At 34.0% G+C, this 19497-nt stretch overlaps 1 long non-coding RNA gene across 1 annotated transcript; it reads left to right on the forward strand.

The window, feature by feature from the left end:
• Window positions 1–440: 440 nt before the first annotated feature.
• LOC118152216 (uncharacterized) lies at window positions 441–17616 on the forward strand. The gene is made up of 3 exons (XR_004740714.3): window positions 441–910; window positions 15368–15545; window positions 17147–17616. It is a non-coding gene; the product is annotated as an uncharacterized LOC118152216 (long non-coding RNA).
• Window positions 17617–19497: the final 1881 nt, after the last annotated feature.

A 19497-nucleotide genomic window follows, 5' to 3' on the forward strand; every position in this document is an offset into this window, starting at 1 on the left:
AAGTCAATTGCACCTCTTTCCTTTATAAAATACCCAGTCTTGGGGGTATGTCCTTATAGTAGCATGAGAACAGACTAACACACCAGTTTTACAGATAATTGAAAGGTGTTAGTCATTTACCTGTTCTCACTCAGTTTAAGATATTGAGCTATAATATAAATCAATAATGTGTGCATATGACCATTATTCTATATGTCTTCTCATGCAGATTCAAATGGTGCTAAGCACAAGGCAATGCTCATTGAATATTAATTAACATATGTAGTAGATTCAATAGTAGCCCTCCAAAAGATATGTTTCTGTCTTAATCCACAGAACCTGTGAATGTTATCTTATATCAAAAACAAACAAACGAACAAGCAAAAGGTAATTAAATAGAGGAGTTTGAAATGAGGAGATTATTTTAGATTATCTGTGTGGGTCCTGAATCCAATGACAAGTATTCTCCCTCTCTTTTTTTTTTTTTTTTTGCATTTTAGGTTTTGGGGTACATGTGAAGAACATGCAAGATTGTTGCATAGGTACACACGTGCCAGTGTGATTTGCTGCCTTCCTCCCCTTCACCTATAGCTGGCATTTCTCCCTGTGCTATCTGTCCCCAACTCCCCACCCTGCACTGCCCCTCCCCTATTTCCCCCTAACAGACCCCAGTGTGTAGTGCTCCCCTCCCTTTGCCCATGTGTTCTCATTGTTCATGATAAGTATTCTTTAAGAGAATTCCTTAAGACTCATAGAGGAGAAGACAGACAGAAGAGGAGGAGGCAGTGTGACCACAGAGGCTAAGACTGAAATGATGTGGCACAAGTCAAGAAATACCTGTAGTGACAGAAGCTGGAAGAAGTAAAGTATGGATTCTCTCCTAGAGCCTCCAAAGAAAGTGTGGTCCTGAGGACATCTGTTCTCCATAACTGTAAGAAAATAAATTTCTGTTTTTCTAAGCCACCCAGCTAGACTTAATTAGTTACAACAGAAAATTAATGGAATATAGGAGATTAAGAATTTTTTAAAAAAAGAATGGAAGAAGTAGATTGAGAAGTAGGAGAGAAATCTATAACTATTATAATTAAAATATTGCATAAAAATTTCAAACCTCTGGTTTCTAATTAATAAATTTATCTTTCTACATTTGAGATATTCACTGATAATAAATTTACAGGTATTTAAAAAAATCTTGTTTATTTTAAATCAATAATTTCCTGAAAGACACATGCAAAATGTTCTAAATCAAAGTGAATTAATAATAATCACCTGAGTGAAATCTTACATAAGAATGCTATTCCTTGAGCAAGTTTGCTTTTTAACACTGAGTTAAAAGATTTAAAGTCTGTATTGTTCCTCTGAGGTATTTTGTTTGGATTTTTATCCTGAAATTTTGGAGTAAAAGAGAAGTGTCTAATGGGAGAAGACTGTAAATCCCCTTCATCTGACAGGCAAACCCAAAACAAATGTTATTTTTAAAAGCAAAATTTATTTCTGCATCCTATTGGTAAAGCAGATAAGAAATTAGAATTAAACATGAATCTTTTTGGAAGACGTAAGCGCATTTTTACGTAAATTTTAGCTTTTCAAAACTGATGAGAGTAGGAAATGAGAACACATTTGTCTGAAGCATGCTTTCAAAATATAAATCAACACATTATAGTACTGCTTAAAAGCCCTCAACATCTTCTAATTATTTTTTAAAATAAAATCTATTACTTATGTTTGCTGAAAGTAGCCTACATGATCAAATCCTTGAATAACTCATTTTTATTTGTTCATTTGTTTTTGTGATAAATTTTACATACTGTGAAGTATAGTGTATAAATTTGTAAAGCTGACAAATGAAACCAACAATATAAAGAATGTATAAAAGATGATTATAATTCCAGAAAATTCCTTTGCTCCTGTATCCCTTATAATACCAGTGCCCACAAAACAATGCTGTTCTTGTTCTAATCATAATAAGTTAGAGTTTCCTCTTGTTGATATTCATGTAAAGGAATCCTACAGTTGTTTTTTGGCTTTGGTTTCCTCTATTAAGTATGATACTTTTCAGATTCATCTATGCTGTTTCACATGAAATTAGTTTATTTTAAAAATCATATTTAACCGCAAGAATGTACCACATGCACTTATTCATTATTATGTTGAGGATGACTGGTTGTTTCAGTGTTTAGGTATACAATTTAGTTACCCAAATTTTGAGTATTTGGCTCTTAAATTTGGAATACTAATTCCTTAGAAAGATATATGTACACAAATATTGTTTTTTCTAAGCCAGCCTTTTCATTCTTAAATATTGTCTTTTGATGAGCTAAAGTTTTAATTTGATGAAATACAGGTAATCAGCTACTTTTAACAGTACATTTTTTGGTTTCACTCAGGTGTGCTTGACTACTGCAAGGCCTTTCAAATATTCTTCTATGTTTTTTTCTAGGACATTTATAGTTTTAGTTTTTATGTGTATCACTCATTGTAAAATAACTATGGTGTGTGATGGGAGGTAGGGGTTGAAGTCTACTTTTACTTTTTTTCCATAAATTTGTTCTGTTGTTTCAGATCATCTATTTAAAACGTATTTTATTTTCCTCCATTGAATTTATTTGGCACTTTATTTGTAAAACAATGAACTGTGTACATGTGGGTGTTACTTCTGGTCTTTTTATTCATTGTCATTAACTTTTTAAAAATTTAATCCAATACCATAGTGTCCTGATTAGTATAACTTTTTAATAAGTATTGACATCTGATAATGCCAATCTTATAAACTTGCTCTCTTTTTCTGAAGATTAGTCTGCCTATTCTAAGTCCTTTGCACTTTCCCTATGTATGTTAGAATCAGATAGCAAAATTCCACCAACAAAAATGCCTGTTGAGAATTTAATTAAACCTGCATTGGCTTTAAAGCTCAATTTAGTTAGAATTGGTGATACATTTTTGTAATTTTAACTGTAAAAGTCTTGCATATCTTTTGTTAAATTTACTTTCTTCAGCTAATAATGGCCCTTTGTGTTGGGAGACTAGTGCAATAAAATAGGGACAAAATGGAAGGAATTGTCAGTAAGTACATTTTTAAATTAACATTTATCACTGTTAATTATGTAAAAGTCATGTGACTCCCAATCAAGAAACAAAGTTATAAACATGCATTATCTTCAGAACTTGTAACCAGCTTAATATATTTAGTTCTACGTAAACAATATTCCCATTAGGTAAACTTTTGTGTAATAAAACAATGCTTTTATGTTAACTCTCTGAAATAACTGAGAGAATATTTTCTATTCAAATTATTTTTCATGAATCATAAAGTTACTCTAATTGAACAACTATACCGTAAAATGCTGTGGTTTGGATCAAGCAAGGGTTTCCTTTTGAATCCCAGCCTGTCTGTTGTCATCTGAGTTTAAATCCTCTCACTTGCAGTAATACATGGAAAAGTGGATATTTTTAAATTGCATATTGAGAGATTAGATGCAGAATTTTAGAACACCAAGAATCAATCAAGTTTCATTGTAGATGCTCCTTTGTAAACTGCCTTCATCAATTAGGTCAATAAACAATTTACCTATAAGTCTTAGTCCATTCTGTACTGCACAACAGAATACTACAGACTGGGAAATTCATAAACAATAATTCATTTGGCCTAACAGTTGTGGAAGCTGGAAGTCCAAAATTGAGGAATGGCACCTTGTGAGATCCTTCTTGTTGTGTCAAAACATGGTAGAAGATATCACATGATCATCTACCCCAAAAGCTAAAATGAAATTAAAAAATGTGTAGGGAAAAAAATAATAAAATAAAATAAAATATTGGAAAAGAAATGAATAAAAATATGCCTCCCTTGTGTTAAAAAAATAGATATCACATGACGAGAAAACAAGAGAAGGCTGAATTGACTCTCATAACAAACCCAGTCTGAAGATAACAAAACCACTCCTGTAATAAGGGCATTAATCCACTCATTATGGCAGAGTCATTACATCCTAATCACCTATTAAATGTTCCACCTCTCAACATTGTTGCATTTGGGATTAAGTTACCAACACATGATCTTTGAGACACATTCAAATCATCCACCATATAAATTTTTACTGCTTAATTTATTCACAATTCTCTCTAACTAAAGATGTTCCTCAGCATTTGAAAATTGTAAATGCAATATAAACATAAATTTTCAATTGCTACAGAACAGCAGTATTATCCACTTTAATCTGCATCTGAACATTTATAGATGATGATACAGTTAGAGAAAATGATAGTAGCTTCATTCAAGTGATGATCTTTTTAAAGTCTCTCGAAAGCTTTGGAATGCTTTAAGACGCTTTGGAAATTCAGCCAATGATAGAAATTGCCTTTATATCCTTTATGTTTCTTCTGAATTAACAGTAGGAGTTCCCTGTCAGACTCATCTCATGCAAATGGTGGCATATATAATTTCAACCATTTATTCAAAAAGCATGTATGACTTACTTACTTTGTGTCAGGCTACAAATGCCACTTGCCCTCTAGTTGCTTGGAAATTAGTAAGAACATACATAAAACAACTTAGCAAACCACAGATTAAACAAAAGGATAGTAGTGACAGGAGGAAAATAAAGTTCTAAGATTGATTTTCTGACAGAACAGCAATTCTTTAGATGCTTATCCCACGTATGTCTGAGATAAGAACTGAGTAACAGGAAGGAGCTGAAATATTTAGGTCTGAGTAACTGTAATTTTGGCAGAAGAGATAGCTGTTACAAAGGTTCTGAGCTTGAAACACACATGATATATTGTTTTTCAGGTACAGAAAGGTGGTTAATGAGGACGAAGCATAGTACCAGTGGGAAATAGTTTTACCATATGGCATGGCAGAGATAGGCCAGGAACATAATCATGTTAGATGTACTATCTCAGTTAAGGGATTTAAAGTATATTCTAATTTTTTTAGAAAACACTGGAGGGCTTTAAATCAAACTACTTTTAAATAAAGAGCTAGGTGTTGGTTGACAAAGATTAGTGAGTTTGAGAAATCCTGAAATTTAAACATAATAATTTTATTTTTTAATGTTATTTGATTGAGACAGAGTCTTACTCTGTCACCCAGGCTGGAGCACAGTGGCGTGAGCTCTGCTTACTGCAACCTCTGCCTCCTTGGTTCAAGCAATTCTCTTGCCTCAGCCTCTTGAGTACCTGGGATTACAGGTGCAGGCCACCATGCATGGCTAATTTATGTACGTATTTATTTTTTTTTAGTAGAGTCAGGGTTTCACCATGTTGGTCAGGCTGATCTGGAATGCCTGACCTCAGGATCCACCCTCCTTGGCCTCCCAAAGTGCTGGGTTTATGGGTGTGAGCCACCACATCCAGATAACATAATAATTATTTAAGTCAGAATAGGCCAGATGATGGTTCAGTAAAAAAAAACTATCCTCTAATATCTCTGGCCAAATGAATTTATTGTCTTTGCTTTGGACCTAGGTATGTTGATTCACCTCCATCTGGGCAATGCTTGTACTCAGGCAAAATAAAAAAAAAAGAAATTGGTGAATTATGTACTGGCTCCTGGAGTTTCTGCTCAGAAGTGATATATGTCATTTCCACTCACTTTTTTTTCATGAAAGGAAATTCCATAACCAAGCTGGGGGTTTATGCAACACAGAAGTAATAATCTTTCACCAAGATAGGACAAAAAGTATTTTTAAACAATATAGTGTACCAAATAATACATCATGTCACCAATGTGCTTCAATAACTAATCATACTGCAATTCTCAAGCTGATACTCTTTATGGTATCATATATTGAAAACAACATATTTTAGTAGCTTTACTGAAGTTATATTTCTACAACTAATACAAATACACAAACAGAAACATTATAGGCAATATCATAATTCTAAAAAATCTGTCACACAAAAATACTAATATTATAGAATTTTAAAAAATGATGAGGATTACCTACTTTATACTCTCCAGGAATCTTGGTTGAGATAATTAAAGATGAGATTTGAGAAAATGGGAAATAAAAATAAAAATAATGTTAATATAGAACAAAAATAAAGTGAGAAAGAAAATATGGCAGAGAAATATCAATGTCTTCAACATCTATTATTTGTTTTCCAGTGTGATAGAGCTGTTGATCTGGGGCTAGGCACATGGCAACCCAGAATGGTAAATGTATTTCTCAGAACTTTTAGCAAGGAATTGTGGATGTATGACAGAATTTTAGTCAATGAGAAGTAAGTGGCAGTATCTCACAGTGGCTTTTATAAGCCTTTCTTAAAAAACCAACAAATCAACCAAACAAACAAACAAAAAAACAAAGAAATGAACAAACCAAAAAAACCCCACAAAACTATTCCATTTACAGTTTTTAATTTTTATTTTTTATTCCTTGATTCTACTACCTTCCACCTTCCATAGAGGTGCTTTCCTGAACCCTGAGAGTAAGAGACACAAAATTAGGAATGATAGGGCAGTGAGCTAGGGATAGCATGGTCCTTGCAGATAAAAGTTTTGGAGGATTTTCTTCTGAACTCATGCTTATTTGAGAGCAAAATAAGCAACTATCTTTTATTTTGGAACTTCATTGCTCTCTTCAGAAAGAAAGCAAAGAAACAACTTGATGTCAGCAATATATATTACTGCTTCATGGGGAAAAAAATGGTGTCAAAAACTGGTCTCAATCCTCAACTGTTTTCCTTACTCAAGGATGAAAGGTACAGACTATGAGGTTAGAGGTTCTTTTAGTTTTAACTGCTGAGATAAACACCCAATTTAAGAAAGTTTTTTTTTTTTAATGGTAGGTTCTGAGGTACATGTGCAGGTCATGCAGGGTTGTTGCATAGGTGCATAAATAACCAGGTGGTTTGCTGCCTCTATTACCCCTATGACTGTATCCAGCATTTTTCCCCATGTTATCCCTCCCCACTTCTCACTGTCCCTCCCCTAGCCTCCCCAACTGCCCCAGTGTGTGATGCTCCTCTCTGTGAGTCCATATGTTCTCATTGTTCAACAGCCACCTATGAATGAGAACATGTGGTGTTTGGTTTTCTGTTCTTGTGTCAGTTTGCTGAGAATGATGGTTTCCAGATTCATCCAAGTCCCTACAAAGGACACAAACTCATCATTTTTTATGGCTGTGTAGTATTCCACAGTGTATATGTGCCACATTTTCTTTATCCAGTCTATCATTGATGGGCATTTGTGTTGATTCCAGGTCTTTGCTATTGTACACAAGGCTGCAATGAACATATGTGTGCATGTGTCTTTACAGTAGAACTATTTATGGTTCTTTGGGTATATACCCCATAATGAATTGCTGGGTCAAATGGAATTTCTATTTCTAGATCCTTGAGATATTGCCACACTGTCTTCCACAATGGTTGAAGTAATGTACACACCCACCAACTGTGTAAGAGTGTTCCTATTTCTCCACATCCTCTCCAGCATCTGTTGTCTACATATTTTTTTAATAATTGTCATTTTAACTGGAGTGAGATGGTATCTCAATGTGGTTTTGATTTGCATTTCTATAATGACCAGTGATGAGCATTTTTTTTCAAATATTTGTTGGTCTCCTATATGTCTTCTTTTGAAAAGTGTCTGTTCATATTCTTCGCCCACTTTTGAATGGGGTTGTGTGTTTTTTTCTTGTATTTCTGTTTTCATTCTTTTAGATTCTGGATATTAGCCTTTTGTCTGATGGGTAGACTGCAAAATTTTTTTCCCATTCTGTTGGTTGCTGGTTTGCTCTAATGATGGTTTCTTTTGCTGTACAGAAGCTCTGGAGTTTAATTAAATCCCATTTGTTTATCTTGTTTTTTGTTGCCATTGCTTTTGGTGATTTAGTCATGAAGTCCTTGCCTATGCCCATGTCCTGGATGGTTTTGCCTATGTTTTCTTCTAGTGTTTTTATGGTGTTAGGTTTTGTGTTTAAATATTTAATCCATCTGAAGTTAATTTTAGTGTAAGGTGACAGGAAGGGCTCCAGTTTCTGCTTTCTGCACTTTGCTAGCCAGTTTTCCCAACACCATTTATTAAACATGGAGCCTTTTCCCATTGCTTGTTTTTGTCAGGTTTGTCAAAGATCAGATGGTTGTAGATGTATGGGGTTGCTTCTGAGGCCTCTGTTCTGTTCCATTGGTCTATGTCTCTGTTTGGGTTCCAGTACTATGCTGTTTTGATTATTGTAACCTTGTAGTATAGTTTGAAGTTTGGCAGCATGATGGCTCTGGCTTTGTTTTTTTGTTTGTTTGTTTGTTTGTTTGTTTAGGATTGTCTTGGCAATGCAGGCTCTCTTGTGATTCCATGTGAAGTTTAATGTGTTTTTTTTCTAGTTCTGTGAAGAAGGTCATTGGTAGCTTGATTGGGATAGCATTGAATCTATAAATTACTTTGGGCAGTATGGCCATTCTCATGATAATTGATTCTTCCTAATCATGAGCATGGAATGTTTTTCCATCTGTTTGTGTCCTTTCTTATTTCGTTGAGTAGTGTTTTGTAGTTCTTTTTGAAGAGGTCCTTCACATCCTTTGTTTGTTGTATTCCTAGGTATTTTATTCTCTTTGTAGCAATTGTGCTACAAAAAAATGACAGTTTTGCTCTTGATTTGGCTCTCTTTAAGTCTGTTATTGGTGTATAGAAATGCTTGTGATTTCTGCACATTGATTTTGTATACTGAGACTTTGCTGAAGTTGCTTATTAGTTTCAGAAGATTTTGGGCTGAGACAATGGGGTCTTCTAAATATACAATAATGTCATCTGTAAATAGAGACAGTTTGGCTTCCTCATTTACTAATTGAATACTCTTTATTTCTTTTTCTTGCCTGATTGCTCTGGCTAGAACTTCCAATAGTATATTGAATTTGAGTGGTAAGAGAGGGCATCCTTCTCTGGTGCCTGATTTCGAAGGGAATTCTTCCAGCTTTTGCCCATTCAGTATGATATTGGCTGTAGGTTTTTCATAAATAGCTTTTATATTTTATGATGAGTTCATTGATACCTAGTTTATTGAGAGTTTTTAGCATGAAGGGCTGTTGAATTTTGTCAAAGGCCTTCTCTGCATCTATTGAAATAATCATGTGGTTTTTGTCTTTGGTTCCTTTTATGTGATGGATTATGTTTATGGACCTGACAGTTTTATCTTGACACAGAATTAAAATGAAATACTTTGTCATTTAAAATAGTCATAGCAATCATTGGCTTTTTAAATGTAAGTTTTTATGTATTTGAAATATAAATGACAGATTAGAGAAATACCAAATTTACTTCATGATTTACAATTCTATGATTCAGACTTCATGATTGACAGTTCTCTGCTTCAGAGTCATGAATCACCAGTCTTTTATTAATCTTATTCAATTCATCAGGGCCTGAAAATGGAAGGAAAAAAAGGAACTAGCAAATGCCTACGAATAGCCTATCTGGTTGATTATAAATAGAATATATTGAGAGGTAATATTATTCTCATTTTGGTTCTCAGTGGACATATTTTTATTTGTACCAGTAGAATGAAATAATAGGGCTTGTGTGAAGCAGTATAGTCCCCTGACAATAAGATGTGACATTTTGTCAAAGTAATGGGAGAACTGAAAAGAAATGGAAAGATTCCATAGAAAGCGACTAGCTTTAGCTCTTAGTTATTCTGGATTTCTTAACATTTATTTGGAAAGTTGGTATAGCTAAAATGTACATTTCTCAGTTTTTTTTCTTCTGACCATAATTGCAGTGACTAGAGGTTGGTTAACTCCAACTTTAGCCAACTTATTACCTCTGATATAGGAACCAAATAGTAAACCTCGTCCCTTTTAAATGTATCCCTAGTGCCTTCTTGAATATTGTTCAACAATTTTTTGAGTTGCAGGTCAGCTTATTGATAACAAAAGATAAAAATTTCAAAATTCAAGATTAAAATGTTTTATTTTGGTGTTTTACACACACACGCACACAAACACACCATATTTTCAGAGTTTTTCCAAGTATACATACTTTTATTGTGTACTTCTACGCAATCAGGAGGAATAAATTTAGAAAAAACAAAACAAAATTTAAAATATATATTTTTTCTATTGTATCTAGGAGAAATTTAGTCCCTGGAAAGAAAAGGGAGAATACCTTGTGACAATTCACTTCATTTGGGGTACCAATGTATGATGAGGTTATTGCTGCCATTGTTTCTCTTCAATCTCCAGTCTCCTATTGGTCTTCTTCCTTCCTGTTAATTCCTTCTCCTTTACATTTTCTTTCTCTCCATCTTTTCTTTTCTAACCCTGTCCTTCTCCTCTTGCTTCTTCTTTTTCTCCTTTTGCCCTTTTCCCTTCTCTTTTCCTGTCTCACTCTGCTCCCAGTAGATTCTCTTTCCCTGCCACTTCCATTTCCTTCTCCCTGCTGTTTTATCATTTCTATCACTCCTTCTTTTCCAGTTCTCTCCTAATCTCTTCTTTCTTTATTTATAAGAAGGGTAAAAGCATTCTAAGATTATGACAATCTGATTAATGACATGCTGGCCTTGATATTTTCTGTGAATCTACAGTGCATAATTCTGACAACTGGCTTTGTGCCTTATTTTTTATCTCCTTAGAAATAAACTTTGAATGATTATTGGTATAACATATTTCCCAGACAGAGCACTAAGAGATGGAAATTAGAAAATTAAAAAAAAATAGGGATATAGGTTTGTCCCAACACCCACATCTGTTCATAGTGTTTTCTACAATATTTTTATTATTTTGTTCTTAAATATATATTTTGGCACACAATCTTTGTGTATGAAGTTAATGATTTTATAAGGCTTGTCCCTTGGGTCCCCCATAGCTTCAGGCAACTGCTTCATTTTCTGAGGTCTAACAAAACTTTCTCTTTCCTGCTTTTTTCCTTTTAGATTTTTATGGGTTTATAAGTCTAGTGTTTGTTCTACTCTTACTGAATCTTAATAAATTTAACACTTCCTTATTAATATGCACACATATTCTCTAATCTTCCTCTATGGGCTAAAACAAATCTATTGTAAAAAACAGAAAACCTCTCAATCCCAGAACACTTTTTTTTCAACAGTTGTTCTAAAATAATAGAATATGTGAAAATACATGTTAGAAACTTTAAAAGATGCCTTATCTAAATTGTGAATGTTACATACGAAAACAAAGCAATGGATTAAAAAGAGGATGGGACAAATTATTAGTGTGCAGAAATGCCAAGCCTTAAACACAAATTTTAGAACTCATGATTGATACTCATCATCATTCAATTTTCAGCATTTTTGTCCTATTAAATGACAGGGTCTTGTCCTCAGCTGAATCTTAGAATACTGATGATTGTGGTAGGTTTAGCAGACTGGCTTACTGAAAATATGGGACAAGAGTCTGCTGGCGTATCTTCCTTTAACATCAACGCTGGGAAACTAAACACTTCATGTTTCTAGCTTATAGCAAAGATTCTGGTTATAATTTTAGTTTTAAGATTCAGATTTACCACATACTTGGTTTTGAAGATGGATTAAGTGTGGGAACACACAGTACTTCATGAGATCCATTTTGCCAGTTCAGATCTTGCAGCAAACTGGAGCTGACCATTCTGATAGTAACCTTCTGATCTTGCCTGATAGTAACCTTCACAGCTTGCCTATTCTGGGAGCCCAACCTTTGATAATGTCTTGATGAAACTCCCATTTACTGGCCTTGAAAAAAATTAGTTTCTTTTTAAGCAAAGTTCAATAATGTTATCCTTGGAGGTATTCTAGAGGCAGAAGCTATTATATATTTTTCCAGTCCTTATAACAACTTTGTAGGCAGCTCATTCTTCTTAAAGTAACTTGAAATATTTTTTATCTCTGTAACTTAGATCCAATCTTGAGGATTCATAGCTTACAACAAATTCTAATACCAAACATTGTCAAGTGTATCTAAGAAAATCAAGATCCACTTGACAATTGGAATCTGGAAAATCAAGATATTAATTGGGCTTCAATGAGTTAAAGATTAATTACCATTGAAAAGTGGAATGCAGTAGTCTGTGATTTGCTGTGTCAAAAGTTACTGTATTTATCACCTGTGGTCATTTGACATAAATTGAATATTGAATGCATGACGTTGGTACAACAAGTGGCAGTTGCCACAGGACAATAAATATTTCTGGGCAAAGTGTCTTTTTCTCATCACACTGGAGTACTGGAGAAAGTAATAAATTTGGAGTTAACTTGACTCAGGACATATCAGAGAATGAGAATTTCCATGACTTATTTAATAACATTTTGTTGAGCCTGTTGACTCAATGTACCTTAAAACAGATGTGTGACTTTGTTGATTCCTAAAACAATTCATAGCAATGTAAAGTTTTAAAATAAGGATTAAGGGATTGATTAGCAAAGATTAGAAAGGTTTGAAAAATTTCAAAAGCTCTGAACTCTCGAATGCTCCTTTGTATCTCCAATGCTAGCAGAAACAGAATCCTGCCCATTATATAAGGAAAGTCCTGCTTTCTCTAGAGATACTGCTATAGTCATTACCTTGCAAGAAAATTCCAATTGCCATGGTACACCTTCCTCTCAATCATTTCCTTGACTTATTACTAGAGACAGAATGTTGCATGCCCCATGGAGTTAATAAAAAATTAAACCCAGGAGACAAAAGGGTTACAATGTCAATAAAATTTCAAGATTTGATTAATGTGTATTAATGATCCTGATCTTGGGAAATATGTATGGCAAGTAAGTTTTGTGGTACTAAATGAGGAAGGGAGAATATAATTTAGGTGGAAATTATTTTTAATGCAATAGACTTGCCAATGATTCTGGGTTAAATGTGCAAAGTTGAAAATCTCGGATTCATATCATTTGTGTGATTACTAAACAGAATCTTGGACTCAGTGATGGCTTACGGAGAATGAGTAAAAAGACAAATAATTCTTAGGTAAAATGAATATTAAATGATTCAATAAGTTAGATAAAGTTGGTACAGTAGATTTGTCAAGATCTACTTGCACAACCATTTCCTAAATACATCTACTAGGAAAGTTCTCAAAAAAGACTTTTACCAAGGCATTGAGAACACATGAGAAAGGAAGCAATTGTGTCCTTTAAAAAGGATAACAAAAAGGGAAGGTATCAATAAAGATTGGATATATCCCTGTGGATAAAATAGGGTCCCTAAATTTAATAGTGGTCCCTAAATTTAACAGTGGTCCCTATACCACTGTGGATAAAATAGGGTCTCTAAATTTAATACAGATATTAGAATATTTGTGAAGAAAAATTCAGGCAATAGTACTTAATTTTTCTTTTAATAGAGACAGGGTCTCACTACTCACAAAAGCAATCATATTTAATTGGTCACAGAAAAGCAGAAATGATTGCCATTCAATGTAGCAGAGCAAAATAGGAATTAAAAATGATTGGAGCTCCTGGATCATGAATTGTTGGGCCATCTTCTAAGGTCTTTTTGTTCTGTATAACATCATATCTCTAAATCTTGTGAACCCAGCCTGATAGGAGTCACAGTGACGGAAAGTCTCTGCCTCTCGCTTAATCCTCAACTTCAGCCAGGTTATACATTCCAAGTCTTTTGGTGAGACAAGATGTTTTGAAGGAGGACCCTGAAATTATCTGACAAGTACACATCATAACTATTTTTTTGATAGTTACTATAAGCACCAGAGTGTTCTTCAGAAAATGATTGCTTACTTGGGAAGGGAAAATATGTAGAACTTTTTGGGAGAATAATGTAGACACGGGCTTAAGTTAATAGTTCTTGGTAAGTTAGAAGACCAATGAGGATCAATTGCATAAATAGGCTTTGGGGTTTAGGTAATAAATAAAGTTCTGTCTAAAATGATTTAAAAATTAGTATGGCATTTATACGAATCCATTTATTTTTCAAATTTTCCAAGCTCATGGGTATGGTGTGATTTTTCAGAAATTGGTAGACTCTCGTTTTTTTTTTCTTTTGACTTTCACATGTCTGGGACTTGGCTTATATAAGAAAGGAAGTAATTTCCTGAATTAATACTCTGACAAAATTTAAACTAGATTCATCAGGATCTACTTGCACAACCATTTCCTAAATACGTTTACTAGGACAGTTATCAAAGAACTTTGGGACATCCTTTGGGAATAGCAGGAATTAATGTCACCTTCTAAAACTTGGCAGATGAAATGTTGGTGATTTCAATTGTGTTTATATTTTACTTGTCTGTTTTCTTGAGACAGAACATGATCAATGGCAAATATTTATTTTAAGTTTAATCAGCTGATATTTCATTGCTTGCTACTAACTCATATATGTTCTTTGTATTGAGATAAATCAATATAACCCCTGCCATCTGGCATCTGGCAATAATATTTAAATTATTCATACAGAAATATTAGAAGCAGTTTGTTTCACCTACTAAGTGCAGAAGTACAAATTCAGCATCTTTCTTTAACTCTTAGGCTTGACATCCTACTTTGGTCTTCTGGAATCTAGATTATCTCTCCATCTCATAATATTTTACCGCCAGTTCATGGCAGTGAATATAGCATAATGTCAGAATCTGGGGGCAGGAAGTAGCAGAGTCAGAAAGACACATGCAAGAGCATAAGAGATAAATCCCATAAATAGGTAAGGTTCTGTCCACTAAGTGAATGTTCTGAGTGCAGTGGTTTGCATGTTTGGAATATCCTCTAAATGTGTAAAAGTTTTTGTACCTCTCATTTCTTTTCAATTTTAAGAAAGAACAAGCCTCATATATGTCATTTCCAATACCTGCAACTCCTCTTCACTTTCTCCTCCTTTTCTTCTTACTTTCCTTTTTGTTTTGGAGGCATTGTATGTCATATTTGGCTACACTGCTCTTATGAATTTACTCTAGTTTTTTAATGATGTCAGACTAAGCAAAGTATCTCAGCTCCTTTAAGATGGACAGCAATAGAATGTTGTCCAGCTGGTCTAGACTGGGGAGGAAGAGAAGACTTCCCAGCTGATTTAACCAGGAAAGCAAGTACACCTGGTACTAAGCACATAGAATCTGGTATACTGGATAGCGGTGCTACAAAGTGTTTGTGATACATTGAAATGCAGTGTAAACTTTAGGCAATCCTGAAGAGGGGGATTGCATCTTAGAACTTTTGAGTAAAGCAATTGTGTTGTATTTTCGTGTGGCAAATAAGAATGTCTTCGAGACTGCAAACCAGGCACTGGTATGTCCAGTGACCATGTGGTCTGCAATGTTCGTCATAAACAATGGGGAAGCTTATCCACTTAGTGGGTAGATCGTGCTCAGAAATACTCCATCATCTGAAGATCTATTTATACAATATTGAACTCAAGCTAGTCTTAAAAACACAAGAACATTTTTTACTGAGAATTCCGATGTACTGTCAATTCTCTCTCATTCCACATCTGTGGCCTAACAGGATATTCACTTTGGCAGGTTGGCTCATTTGTGATTGCTTCTTCATGACATGCTGGAAGCTGCATGCATTTTCTAAAGCAATACTGTGTCTCTAAGGGTATCCTCAAAAGACAACTGCAAGAGGAGCGCATCTGTGGCACAACTTTGATTGGTTCACATGATCGTTCGCTCTGCCTGAAAGTAGATATGACATGAGGTAAAATCCTATACCATTAACCTGATGGGTTGACCACATACTCAGGGATTTGAAAGAACAGATTGTGGAATGACTGAGAAGAAATATAGGGATGTACCTTTGCTACAATACAACATATTTGTTCTTCATGTGAATGCTTACTGATCAGTTAACACTATAGATCTGGCTCTAAGTAAACAAATGAATGCTTATCAGTTGGTTCACACTATAGATCTAGCTCTAAATAATCAGATAAAGTGGTGATCTATGTTTAGGATCAGGTTAACCTCTATTCCCACTATTTATTTAATGGCTCATAATTACAATGGCCATGATAGTAAACATGGAGATTATGTATGAGTTCAGAAACACATAATGTGACATATCTTTGCTTAGTGACCAGTCTGCTGGAGAAAAATGATTAATCCCTAATGTCACATTATAGGCTAGAGAGAACAGTCAGCTACTGGTGGTATATCAATTACACTGTACAATTTTTACCATGATGGAGGCAGTTATTTTTTCCCACTGGGACAGGTACTTATTCTTTCAGTAGATTTGCCTTACTGCATGTTATGGTTCTGCTTGCACTTACTGTCATCACTGCATTTATCTGTATGCTTTATGAATTGACATTGGATCAGACAATACTATCCACTTTTTATTCAAAGACTGGAGGCAATGAAATTATTTTAGGAAATCTTGACAAGTCTTATCATAACCTTCATTATTTAGAAGTGGCTGGGGTTTTTGGAAAATAATATAACCTCTTGAAAACTCAATGACAATTTTGGTCATGAGGCAACAATTTGTGAGAACAGCTTGCTGACTTACAAGGTGCAAACTACTCAACTGTTTTTCACATAGCCATGAGTCCTAGAAAAAGGATAGAAGTGGAAATGACCACTCTTAGTACTGTATCTAGTGACTCTCAAGCCACGAAACAATTACTGAGGGAGAGAGTCATTGTTTTGGCTGTTGCCAGCCCTGATCATAAAAGAAAACAGCTGCTATACAGGAGGACAGGGAAGGTATGTCTGGAACCCAGGAACTCTGGAGTTTTCCAAGAATTGTCATATCCAGTAATAAAAGTTAGTGAAAGATTTCAAAAACATAATCCAAAGAAGGCCACAAAGGACTCACATCTTTCAGGAATAAATGTTTTGTTCTTCTCACCAAGTAAAGGCATCTGAGAATGAAGGAACATGTAATTATAATGGTGAACATAAGTTATAAGTACCAGCTATGATAAGCTTTTGTGATAGGATGCAGAAACAAGGTGTACAGGAGTGTCGTGACCACCCATATTTCTTTATTTTTCTCTCAGAATTTCACAAGAGAAAGAGAAAGGAAAGGGGAAAAGGATAATATGTATTGTATAATATAATTAAACAATTACTGTGTTGTGTAATTGTGTAATGAGATCACAAATTGTGGGATAACAAGAACAGACTGTGACTGAAGTAGGTGTGGGCAGGTTTAATATTCTTCAGAGATGAATGTAGTAACAGGGAAATTGGGTCTTTCTTTCTAGAAAGAGTATGAGAGTGTTATTTTATAAGGTATGGTTGCAGTATATTAAGCTGGAACATGTTGTTATTACTTTTGTTGTCACTGTACAGATTAAGTGTGGAAGAAGTGTGTGGGTCCACATTGAACATCTATAGATTTTCACAGTGGCACGTGGGTCAGATGGGCTCTCCTCTGTTACGACCTACTTTTGATGTGTCATCTTTCACCACAAAGCCCAGAAAGGTAAAAGCTTCCCATATATTTTTGGATCTTGAATTGCACATGTATGGTGTGTATTCCTTCAATCATATGCACTTAGACAACACGTGAGTTTGGAAGCTAGTGATAAGAGGAGATAAGCATCTGCATATGGGTCATTTCGTTTGCTGGAGGATGTAGGCTGGCCAGTGTGATTCTGAGACCAGTAGTTTTGGTATTACCTTCCTTAACTCTGAATTATAGTTTAGATGGTGTGTTCCTGGAGCCAACAGTAGTTGCTTCTCCACCTTCCTAATTGTTAAAATCTGGAATTACTTTTAAATGTGAACATATTGAATAAAATTAAGTGCAAGAACTCAAATGACTGGATCTTTTTTGCATGTTGCTTTAACACTTTGCTTTTCAGTGGGTGGCACGAGATGAGTTTCTTATGTTCCCACTCTTTGTATTTTTCCTGAAATTTTATTTGCCTCATATTTATTTGTTTAGGTAACATTTTACCAAGTGTTGATGCAGCTAAGAGATTTACCAATAGTATACCCTGATCAAAACTTCTGAATATTATACTATAATTATCGCAAATGTCCATTGCTTTAGAAAATTGTTACTTTTATGAGAAAAAACACATTCACTTTTAAAATTATGCTTTAAAAATCCAACTTTAGCTGGCTTATTTCCACAATAATTGTATTAAAATAAAAAGACAGTTTGTCCTCTGTATGGTATGATACCTATATTTAAATATAATTGTGTGATATAACAGTGGTTTTACATGTTTCAGCTTTAATTTTCTTGTGGATTACGGACCCGTGAAGTTTACAGCATATAAAAATATAACGTGTATTCTACAAAAGAAAATTACTGTCATTTCAAGAATTTTTGTTCAACATTCAGGTCATAAACTTAGACTGAGAGTCTTAAAAATGTTTTTTATTACTTTAACAAACATTCTCACATTCTTATTAAGCAACAATCCCTGTTTCTCCTAATTTAGAAATCCATAAAAATGTCTTGTATATATGTAGTAAACAGAATTGATTAAAAGTTCATGATTTATTTTTCTGAAGTTGTGTGATAGGAAGTGTTCTTATTTTAAATAAAATTATTTTTATATTCAATATTTAGGTAGGTAATAACATTTTCAATTTGACTCTAAGTGTGGAGTAAAAAATGATTTTGCTTTGCTGTAGACTATTGAAAATTAAATGACTTTTTAATGTCATTTTTATGACTATCTGTAAATGATCTAATCTTTAGATTTTTATTGAAATACTCAGAAACTGCCCAATTAGATGGATCACTGACCTATTCTGGTTTGAAACTTTTATACATTTTTGTCCTTACTGTTAATTTTGGTACTTCCTCTAGAGCTCTTTTTGTAGGTAGGGGGCAGTCATGGTCTCTGTCAATGAAGTGAATCTAGACAAGTTACCGGTACTCAGATTTCTCACATATATGTGTTTAAAATATATTACACTGAAAACTTAACTTATGCGATAAACGTTTTCACCTATCAAGAAAACATATTAGAATAGAACCTAACCCCAACACTGTGCTAAAATAGAGCAATAGAACAACACTGAGATGGAAAATACTTATGCCCCTGTAATGTCTTCATAAGGCCTGTCACAAAGTATATGTTCAATAATTATGTACTGAAAGTTTATAAGAGCTATCTTTGCAAATTATAGTCCCTTCCTTAATGCTTATGATCACCATATGAATAAAGTAAACCACTGATGAGTATGATTATTTCTTGAGTCTATCAAGTAGTTCCTTTCATGAAGTAAGTGCCCAGTGATTTATTGTTGACAACAAATAGCAAAAATACATACAACTTTCACTTATCTTTGTCTCATATCAACAGAATATTTTAGTTTTTGATATAATCCAATTAATTTTCTAAAATAGCCATATGAACATCACTTAAGCCTTTGCAGAATCTAAAGATACAAGAAAATGTAAAAATACACTAGCCTAAAATAGCAATCTTATATTTACAAAACGATACTTATGCCATGTGTCATTTACATATATATGTAGACAAACACATACATACACATCTGTGTGTTATAGATACTTGTGTTAGTAAACACATGCACATTCACAGATTCATACATATAAAACAATACACACAAGTTATGAAAATATGTTAATTCTATATTCCAAAAATTAGCAACTCTCGTGAAATAATTTAATAATATGAAAAGCAAAAGTATTTACACTGGCTTTCCTGTCATAT

This window comes from Callithrix jacchus, chromosome 3 (genome assembly GCF_049354715.1).
Source record: "Callithrix jacchus isolate 240 chromosome 3, calJac240_pri, whole genome shotgun sequence".
NCBI classification, from domain to species: Eukaryota; Metazoa; Chordata; class Mammalia; order Primates; family Cebidae; genus Callithrix; species Callithrix jacchus.